The following is an 11,264-nucleotide window of genomic DNA, read 5'->3' on the forward strand; positions in this document are numbered from 1 at the left end:
TCCGAGGCGGCATCACTACGGAAGTAGATTGCCCAACCTCCCTTCCGAGGAGCGGCTGGTGGGTTTGAACCACCAGCAGGAGAGAAAAATGGAGAGCTGTTTGGATGGAAAAGAGATGTGGATCAGCTTAGCCTTTGAAGATTTTATGGTTGGCTTCATGTTAACCACAACTTCATTTTTAACCAGAAGGGCAGAAAATGAGCCTTCAGTGTCATGTTCCCAGGGGGCTTTGGACCGCTATTCAAAATCCCAAGGCCTTCAGGCCAAACTGTCAAACACTGCGCTTGTAGGTAAACTTTTGGTGGGCCTGCCTTTAAAAGCCAACAAGGCCAGGGATAGTAGCAAACCAAAAAAACCAAACCCACTGCCATCTGGTCGATTCTGACTCATAGTGACCCAATAGAAGAGAATAGAACTGCCCACAGTGTTTCTGAGACTGTAACCCTTTGCGGTAGCAGACTGCCACATCTTTCTCCTAGGGAGCTGCTGGTGGATTTGAACCACCAAACCTTTCCTGAACAGCTGAGTGCTTAACCGCTGGACCACCTAGGTTCTTTCAGGACCAAGGTAGCAGCAACCAAAGGACAAACTCTTCTGGGACCTATGATTAGAGATTCAAACTAATTTTGGGCTTTACCTGGCTTCATTCAAGAGTAAAATTCCTGGAGTAGGACTGGAGGTCATCATGGGTCACATGTCCCTGCAGAGGCAGGAGGGCTCCTTGGTTGAGGGACTCACCACAACTGGGTAGGAGGGGGTGAGGGAGTTCTCCAAGCTGTGCTTGTGTATTGATACTTGACTGGGATTAGAACCTGAGCAGGAGATTCTTTTAAATAAGCAGATGCCCACCCCTTTGGGGAACATGGGTCTTTCTTTATACTTGCCTCTGTGAAGCTTTCTCCCATTTGTTTTCTAACTGGAGCTACAGTAAATGACCCTGGAACCTCTTATATTTTCAAATATTTGGAGAAAGTCTTCATGGTTCCATTAAGTCTTTCAAGAGAAAAGTAACCCAATGACCATTTGTTGTGTGGTGAAGCACTCTAGGGTTATCTGCCCTGGCCCCTTTATTGGGCTGCCCCCTTTCCTCAGCCACATGGTAATGTCTGTGACTGCAGAAACTGAGTGCTGAGAGGCCCCATATTAGAGTTACTTACAAGTTGTATGAAGAAGAAATAAAACTCTCTCATGATGACACACCCAGATTTAACTATTATTAACTTTTGCACCTGACCTAAGCCATGGTATTTTCAATAGTTTCATATTCATGTGAGAGCTGGACAGTGAATAAAGAAGACTGCAGAAGAATTGATACTTCTGAATTGTGGTGCTGGCAAAGAATGTGGAAGGTACCCTGGGCTACTAGAAGAACCAACAAGTCTCTGTTGAGGAAGTACAACCAGATGTTCTTTAGAAGTGAGAATGGCCAGAATGTCTCTCATGCTTGGGTCATGTTGTCAGAGGGCGCCAGCCCCTGGAGAAGGGTATCACGCTGGGTAGAGGATCAATGAAAAAGGGGAAGACCCTCAATGAGACGGATGGACACAGTGGCTGCAACCATGGGCTCAAGCATCGCAAAGATTGTGAAGATGGCCCAGGACTGGGCAGTGTTTCGTTCTGTTGGACCCAGAGTTGCTATGAGTCAGAACGGACTCCATGGCACCTAACAACAACAACATTTGGTCAATTTTCCTCTGGTCTTTTTGTACACATATTTGCATACACAGAAACCAAATTATATATTCTCTATGTATAATTTTGTGTGTGCTGTACATTTTTTTATTAAGGCATAATTCACATTTAATAAAATGTAGGTCTTACGGGCTTAGTTAAATGAGTTTTGCCAATTGCATATAGCTTTGTATTTGCCAACCAAAACAGGATAGGATGTTTCCATCACCCCAGAAAGTTCCTTTATTCCCTTACCTTATACTCATCCCCCCAGAGGCAACCATCTTTCTGATTTTTCTCCCCGCCATAGATGCCTGTTGTAGAACTACATATAAATAGAATTACACAGTTTTTACAGCCTGGTGATACACTTCCATAGAGGGTACAGACAAGGAAACCCTGTGGGGCAGTTCTACTCTGTAACACATGAAGTCACCATGAGTTGGAACTGACTCTACGGCAACGTGTTTATGTGTTTTTGTGGTTTATTAATTTTATTGCAGAGTGGTAGTTCATCCCATGAGTATAATACAATTTGTCTATCTATTCTCCTGTAATTGGATACCTGGGTTCTTTCCAGTTTTTGGCTATTGGGATAAAACAGCTGTGAACATTCTTGTACAAGTCTTTTTGTGAAAATACTGTTTTCATTTCTCTTGGAGGAAGATTCCTAGGAGTGGAATTGCTGGGTTACAGGGTAGTTTTATAAGAAACTGCCCCACCTTTTCCAAAATGATAGTACCACTTCATTGTTCCAACTCCTTGCCAATATTTGATGTTACCAACCTTTTCAATTTTAGCCATTCTGTGGATGTGGGGTGGTATCTCATTGTGATTTTAATTTGCATATTCTTGGGGGCTAGTGAGCACATTTTCATATGCTTATTGGCCATTCATTTATCTTCTGTGAAGTGCTAGCCATCTCTTTACTGTTAATTTGTAGGGGTTCTTTAGATTATCTTCTGGATATTTTCTCCTGTCATTAAAATTTCTCCAAAACTATAATTAAAGTCAGTTCAAAATTTAGCACTATTTTAAGTAATGCTGTGATACCTTTATATAAAAATTTTTGTCCTTATCTCTGATTGTTTTCTTAGGAGTAATTCTTAGAAGTGTAATTATAGGGTTTAAAGGTGTGACCTCATGATTCATTTTGCCAAATTGCTTTCCAGAAATGTGGTACAAATTTATACTTTGTCCAGCAGTATTTGAGGGTACCCATTCACCTACCTTCACCAACACTAAGTAGTATCATTTCTAAGTGTCTCTGGTCATTTGAGAGGTGAAAAAAAAAATATGTGTATGTATACACATTATATATGTGTGCGTGTGCATACATTTTATTATAAGAAAGATGGAGCAGTTGAAAAATGAATTTATCGGCCATTTGTATTTCCTCTTTTGTGAATGGACTTTTTCTGTTTTTGTATTGAAATTTCATTTTCTGTCTCTAAAGAGCTATCACATGACATAAACAGAATATATGCACACCTATGTTCATTGCAGCACTATTCATTACAGCAAAAACATGGAAAGAACCTAAGTGCCTGTCAACAGATGAATGGATAAAATGTGATACATACATATGCACAATGGAATACTATGCAACCATAAATAATAATAATGAATTCTCAAAATATGATGCAGATAAATCTGGAGGACATTATGTGGAGTGAAATAGGTCAATCACAAAAGGGTAAATGCTGTATGATCTCACTTTTATAAAAAGACAAGAATAGATAGACATACAGAAACCACTATTCATTGGTGGTTACCAGGAATGGGAGGGGGAGGGAAGAGGAATCACTGTGTAGGAAGTAAAAAAAAAACAAAAATCAAACTCACTGCAGTCAAGTTGGATCCGACTCATAGTGACCCCTCCTTGGGTTTCTGAGGCGATATCACTATGGAAGTAGATTGCCCGATCTTCCTTTCGAGTCTAGGTGGTAGATGCTTGTTATTTTTGGTGATGGGAAATGTCACACTGAATACAGGTAAAAGCTGCACAGTTTGACTGAGATAAATGATGTCCCAAGAAGAATACAAGAATAAGGGATGTTTTTGGTAAATGGTACAATATATACAATTTTTCAAGAACAACCAAAAAATATTGTGTGGTTACATGGGTAGGTGTGTATGCATGTATGCGTATAGGTAGGTATATGTGTGTATATACATGTGCATGTATATAGGTGTATCTGTAGGCATATGTATATACATATATGTGGGTGCTGCATATATATGTAAATAGCACATAGGGGGCACAATTACAGATACTTAGACATAACGAAACACCTCATGGGATTGGTCTACTGGGTTTAAATGCTTAGAACCATAGTCTCATGGGACAATTCAGTCAGGTGGCATAATATAGTTCATAAAGTTTATGTTCTACATCCTAGCTTGGTGAGCTGCATCTGGGATCTTAAAAGTTTGTGAATGGCTATCTAAGAGACAACTGTGGGTTTCTACTCATCTGGAGCAAAAGAGTAAGAAGGAAACGAAAGACTCAAAGAAGAAACTAGCTTACAGGACTAATAGCCTCCCTAATCAATGGCCTCATCTATCTGAGACCAGAAGAACCATATGGTGTGCAGCTGCCCTCACTGACCATTCTGATCAGGACACAGTAGATGGACCCTGATTGAATGGGAGAAAAATGTAGAACAAAGCTCAAATTCTTAAAAAGTCCAAAGTTACTAGATTGATTAAGACTAAAGAAACCTCCAAGACTATTGCCCTGAGAGATACCCTTAAGTTTGAACTGAATCTACTCTTGGAGGTCACCTTCCAGCTAAATAACAGATTGGGTCATACAATCATATCACCCATGAGTGCTGTGGTCCTTTTAAAAATCATCTACACGAGACCAAACAGTCAAAATCTACTCTAAAGCAAAGATGAGAAGGCAAGGAGCAGGCGAGGAAACTAGATTAATAGAAAAGGAACAATCAAAACAGAAATAATGTTCACACACTGTGAAGAATGTAACCAATGTCACTGAACAATTTGTATTTGTTGTTGTTGTTAAGTGCCATCGAGTCGTTTCTGACTCATAGCGACCCCATGCACAGCAGAACAAAACACTGCCCAATCCCGCGCCAGCCCCACAATCCCTGCTATACTTGAGCCCATCATCGCAGTCACCGTATCAATCCACCTCCTTGAAGGCCTCCCCCTCTTTCGTCGACCCTCCACCCTACCAAGCATGACATCCTTCTCCAGGGAATGGTCCCTTCTTACAACATGACCAAAATAGGTGAGACGAAGTCTGGCCATTCTTGCTTCCAAGGAGCATTCTGGATGCACTTCCTCCAGGACAGATCTGTTAGTTCTTTTAGCAGTCCACGGTACTTTCAGCATTCTTCGCCAGCACCACAACTCAAAAGCATCAACTCTTCTTCGGTCTTCCCTATTCATTGTCCAGCTCTCACATGCATATGAGGCGATTGGAAATATCATGGCATGTGTCAGGCGCACCTTAGTCCTCAGTGAGATATCCTTGCTCCTCAGCACTTGAAACAGTTCCTTTGCAGTTGACTTTCCCAATGCTACACATCGTCTAATGTCCTGACTGCTGCTTCCGTTGGCATCAATTGTAGAACCAAGCAACGTGAATTCCTTGACAACCTCAATCTTCTCTCCATTTATTATGATGCTGCTCATTGGTCCAGTTGTGAGGATTTTTGTTTTCTTTATGTTGAGATGTAATCCATACTGCAGACTGTATTCTTCAACCTTCATCAGTAGGTGCCTCAAGTCCTCCTCACTTTCAGCAAGCAAAGTTGTATCGTCTGCATATCTCAGGTTGTTAATGATTCTTCCTCCAATCCTGATACCACGTTTTTCTTCATATAGTCCAGCTTCTCGGATTATTTGCTCAGCATATAGATTGAATAAGTGTGGAGAAAGAATACAACCTGACACACTCCCTTCTTGATTTTAAACCATGTACTGTCCCCTTGTTCTGTTCGAACAACAGCCTCCTGGTGTCAAGGTACAGATTCCTCATGAGTACAATCAAGTGCTCGGGAATTCCCATTCTTCTCAATGTTATCCATAATTTGTCATGATCCACACAATCAAATGCCTTTGCATAGTCAATAAAACACAAGTAAACATCTTTCTGGTATTCCCTTCCTTGAGCCAAGATCCATCCGACAACAGCTATGATATCCCTTGTTCCACATCCTCTTCTGAATCCGGCTTGAACCTCTGGAAGTTCTCTATCAATATACTGCTGCAAACGTTTCTGAATTATCTTCAGTAAGATCTTACTTGCATGTGATATTAATGATATTGTTCTATAATTTCTACATTCTGTGGGATCACCTTTCTTTGGAATGGGCACAAATATGGATCTCTTCCAGTCAGTTGGCCAGGTAGCTGTCCTCCAAATCTCTTGGCATAACTGAGTGAGTGCCTCCAATGGGGCATCTGTTTGTTGAAATATCTCAATCGGTATGCCATCAATTCCCGGAGCCTTGTTCTTTGCCAGTTCTTTCATTGCAGCTTTGACTTCTTCCTTCATTACCATTGGTTCTAGATCATATGCCACTTCTTGAAATGGATGAAGATCGATCAGTTCTTTTTGGTACAGTGAGCTCTGCTAGCATAGTGGCTAAGACACTTGCCTGCTAACCAGACGGCTAGTGGTTCAAACCCACCAGCCACTCCTCAGTAGGAAGGTTGGGCAATCCTACTTCCGTAGTGATACTGCCTCGGAAACCCAAGGAGGGGTCACTATGAGTCGGGTTTGACTCGACGGCACATAACATAACAATTTGTATAGAAATTGTTAAATGGGATCCTAATTTGCTGTGTAAACTTTTACTGTAAATACAATAAAATATTATTAAGAAAAATAATCACATGAGTCAATCTGAATCTTTTACTTTTGACATATTTCTTTTTGGAACTTCATTCTGGGAGCATTGTTTTCACATTATGGGTCCCTAAACTTAGTGGTCATGACATAAATTTAGTGGGTTTTGACCAGCATTAAAATAATCGAAGTAGGGGAGAATAGGCAATACCAGTGCACACTGAACATAATAAAAGTAATATCTCATGAAACCTTGGTTATTATATATGTTTGTGGACATAGGAATCCCTGGTGGCATAGTGCCTAAGGCATTTGACTGCTAACCAGAAGGCTAGTGGTTCAAAGCCACCAGCCACTTCTTGGAAGGAAGGTTGGGCAATCTACTTCTGTAGAAATACCGCTGTGGAAACCCAAGGAGGGGTCTCTATGAGTTGAAATAGACTTGATGGCAGTGAGTTTTGTTTTGTTTTGTTTTGTTTTTTGGTGGAGTATGTGGTTAATGCACTTGGCTGCTAACCGAAAGGTTGGAAGTGAGTCTACCTAGAGACTAGCCCGTACAAGAAGGGGCTGATTATCTACTTCTGAAAAGCTAGCCTTTGAAAACCATGTGGAGCCCAGGTGTATCCATCCTGAATCACCATCTCAGGCCACCTTGACCTTTGCCCCCCTGTAGGGTCACTTTTCATCACCTTATGGGTGTGAAAGACAAGTAGGTTTGGTATTATTGTTCCCTTTTAATGGATGAGAAAAACTATAACCCAGAAATAACTAAATTTACCCAAGATTGCACAGACTGCTAGTGCCAGAGACAGGATTTAAACCCAGTCTTGGTTGATGCCAAAGCTTGCTTTTCCAAACCACTATACATACGCTGCTATCCTGGTCTTTCTATTAACTCAGCTTATTTAAATACATTAAAAGTGGCAAAAATGAAACCATCTGTTAGTTCAACTTTTTTTTTTTTTTACATGTACAATTCAGTAACGTGACTATGTTCATTATGTTGTGTGACCATCACCATTATCTGTTTCCAAAATTTTCCATCACTCTGACTATGTCTTATTCTTCAAGGTCTGTTAATTTTTTTCCCTTCATTTCCTCAGTCAGCAGTCAGGCCTGGTTCTGGTCCTATTGCCAATGGCCCTCATGCTTCCTTGGCAGGGTTCATGTAACTGATCTCTCCAACTCAGTCTCTTTCCCAGACCTGCTCTTCTGTCAAATCAACTTCCTAATGCCCGGCCCTGCTCAGGTTACCCAGCATTCCAACTTTGAATGAGTCCCCATTGCCTCCAGAGTAAAACTCTCAGCTCCTTAACACAGTATTCAAAACCCTCAGAAGCCTGGCCCTGCTGCCCTCCAACATCATCTTGCCTGCCCTCCACCCCTCCACATAAACCATTTGCTCCTGTCAGCTGGGGTCTTTGCCAGCCTCCAATGCATCTCACATGTCCCTGTTTCCCCCTGTCTGGTCCTGTTCTTTGTACAGAGACTGCTCACCTTCAAATCTCCACTCATCTAAATCTTAATTCAATTACAAACCTTCCCCATGAAGCTGTCTCTGCTCTCCCCAAAGGCAGTGGTTCTTCCTGCCCTCTGCCTTTCCACTCTATTTAGCTCCACCAATTGTGCTCTTACCACATCCTTTCTGCAGTGACTTGGGCACTTGAGTTCAAGGATTATATTGATTGGCCAGGCCTGGGTCACTTTCCTATCCTGATAGCCCAAAATGGGGTCAGTCCTACCTGAAACACAGGGGCTGAGAATAGAGATGCAGAGTACCTCCAAAAAGATGTTTGACGCATCAAAACAAAAATCTATGTTCAGTATAGGTGGAATGTAACCTCATTTTTTTCATTGATCAATTATTTGATTTATTTGATTAATTTGTTCATTCATTCATTCAACAAATAGTTGTGTAAGCAAAACCATATAAGGTCCTTACCCCACAGAGCCTACAGTTCAGTGAGGGGAAGTTAGCCCTAATCAAGGAATCATATAAATAAATCTGGAAATGTTAGCAAATGTTAAATGGTACTCTAAGACATAATTACTGAGTTTCTAAATGGTCTTCATGTTTCCTAATCCAAATAACTATGTGAGAATATTTCACCTGGGCACCAAGCCTTTTATTCCACAGGTAGAACTGGTATTTTAAGTTCACTTGTTTCAGATGAGATACTCTTAGATTTAATTCACACTGAAGTGTAAATGAGGGAATAAGGCAGCTCTGTCTTCCTGCATCTTTGAAAGAAAATCGGTCCCATAGGTGGGGATTGATGTGAAGAGACCTAGACCTGGGTGCTGAAGACATTTCCTTTGACTTCTGGTATTGCACGGGGCAATCTGTGAAGCTCTGAGAGGTAGGGGAAACTTGGGGCTTTTCCTGACCTTCACCCTACTTCTTAATAGCTATAGAGATTGTACGTGCAAGATTTATCTTCACATCAAAACAATTCCCCATGAGAATGGGTTATAGTAGCAGGGAAAAAAGAATCTGTCCAGAATTCAGTTCACATGACTGTGGAGATAATACTTGACACAGTAGGTTCACAATATCCTGGGCCACACCTGAGCTTACGTACATGTTATATGTTATGCTTTGAAACTTACTATCATCATCTGGGTCCTCCTGACCTGAGGTCTGGGGTATTTTCTGTTCGAAGGCCAAAAGATCCCAATTCACAATTGTTTTGGTTTGTTTTCAGGCCTTCCTATTCACTGCAACACCCAAGACCTCCCAGACTTGGCCCCAACATCACATTTGGTTGCTTGGGGCCCTGCTAGGCTTTCAGAGACTTGTTCTTTTTAATTCTTTTCTTTTAAAATTGTGATTTGAATGAAAGTGTTTTTGTTTTTGTTTTCAATTTGTATTGTGATTTGGGTGAAAGTTTACAGAGCAAATTAATTTTCCATAGAGCAGTTCATACATACTTTGTTTCATGACATTGACTGCAATTCCCTACAATGTAACACCTCTCTTTCTAATTCTTCCCTGTGGTTACTTCTTCCCTGTGTCCTTCTTTTCTGTGCATTCCTCACCCACCCCCAGCTTTCTCCCTGTGCAAACACTGCCCATCTGATCTCCCATGATTGATTGCTCTAAGAAGTATATCTACCTGATGTAAAAGTTTACCATATATGCCTGTCTATTGTTTGGTTGGAAGCCCTAGGAGTGAGTTCAGTTCTAGACCTGAAGGGTAACTAGGGGCCATTGTCTCGGAGGTCTCATCAGGTTCTATGAGACCAGCAAACCTGATCTTTTTCTTTCTATGATTTTGAGTTTTGTTGTGCGTTGTTCTCCCACTCTATCTAGCATCTCCTGCACTGATCCCTTTCCGAATAGTTGACAGTGATATCTTGGCACTATCTAGTTCTTCTGGTCTCATGGTCATATAGGCTGAGGAGCTCATGATCCACTGGTCCCTTGGACTAATTGTTTCCATGTGTCTTTGGTTTTCTTCATTCTTCTTGCTCTGGATGAGAAGAGACACATTGTTGCATATAGATGGCCACTTCCAAGCTTTTAAGATGCCAGTTGCTGCTCACTGAAGTAGGATATAGAACAATGTGTTTGTGTAGTATGTTATGCCAATTGAACTTGATGTCCCCTGAGATCATGGTCTCATTTGGGTGAACATTTACAGAGTAAATTCATTTTCCATATAACAGTTCATACACATTCTGTTTCATGACACTGATTGCAATATTAGAGGCTGGTTCTTGTCTCTGCTGTAGCCCAGATGGCACGACCACCTGAACCTCCAGCCACCAACCTTTGAACTTCCTGAGGGTAGGATCTGGGACTCCTTCACTCTAGCCCCAGCAGTGAGCTCAGTGCCCAACAAAGGGGGAGTCCCCGGCATAAATGCTCCACAAATGGATGTGCTTCCGGCTCTCCTCTCTGCCAGCTTGATGCCTTTGTTAGCGACCTGGTTTTCCCCCAGTTTATCATTCTCCTAGCTGAGAAAATGACCCTCAGAGATTTCAGTCATAGAGATCCACCTAAACTTGGCTGCTGAAGCCCCTCAGAATTGAGCCCTCTTCCTTTGACGTTACTGAGCTCGTTCTCCCACTCTTTGGCACAGTGGACACTGTGGAAGAGGATTCCACAGGGTAGTACACAGGTTGTTTTTCTTTTCCTTTCTTTTTCTGCATATGGAACGTAGACATTAGAGTCTGTGGAATATCTGAAAGAGATGTAACAGTTAAGCTTTGGCCCAGCCCACAATAAGTGGGTGCATGCATACACAAGGAGGCCCAGGAAACCAAAAATTGGAAACAATCTGCAGCAAACATTTGTCTTTTAACTTTTTCCCAATTTGGGGGTAATCTCCCACTGGGAGAGCTTTGGTGGGAGACAGTATTCCTCCTGAGAGATGGATGGAGATAATATGACCTGAGTTTATCCAGTCAGAAGTTCTCTTTCATCCACATCTCTACCTCAGGAACTGATGCAAAGACCCAAGGACCAGTGGGAAATCAATAGAAGGGAGATTGTGCTGAGAGTAGAGTAGTGCTCAATGACATAATTTTGGCTGAGTTTCCACCTCCCTAGGCCCTTTCCTCCTTGCCAATTTACAACCTAATATCTTGTTGACAAATCTATTTCTGTTTATGGTAGCCAAACTCTATTTCCATTACTTGAACCCTGACTGATATAAGCTTAATTGTCCAATTGGAATGGCTGTGTAACAAACCAAAGAACATGTATAATGTGGAATACTATGCAGCAGTTAAAAAGAATAATGCAGATCTGCATGCACTACAT

The sequence above is a fragment of the Orycteropus afer genome, unplaced genomic scaffold (genome assembly GCF_000298275.1).
Source record: "Orycteropus afer afer isolate SDZICR_OR568_19922 unplaced genomic scaffold, OryAfe1.0 scaffold00064, whole genome shotgun sequence".
Taxonomy (NCBI): domain Eukaryota; kingdom Metazoa; phylum Chordata; class Mammalia; order Tubulidentata; family Orycteropodidae; genus Orycteropus; species Orycteropus afer.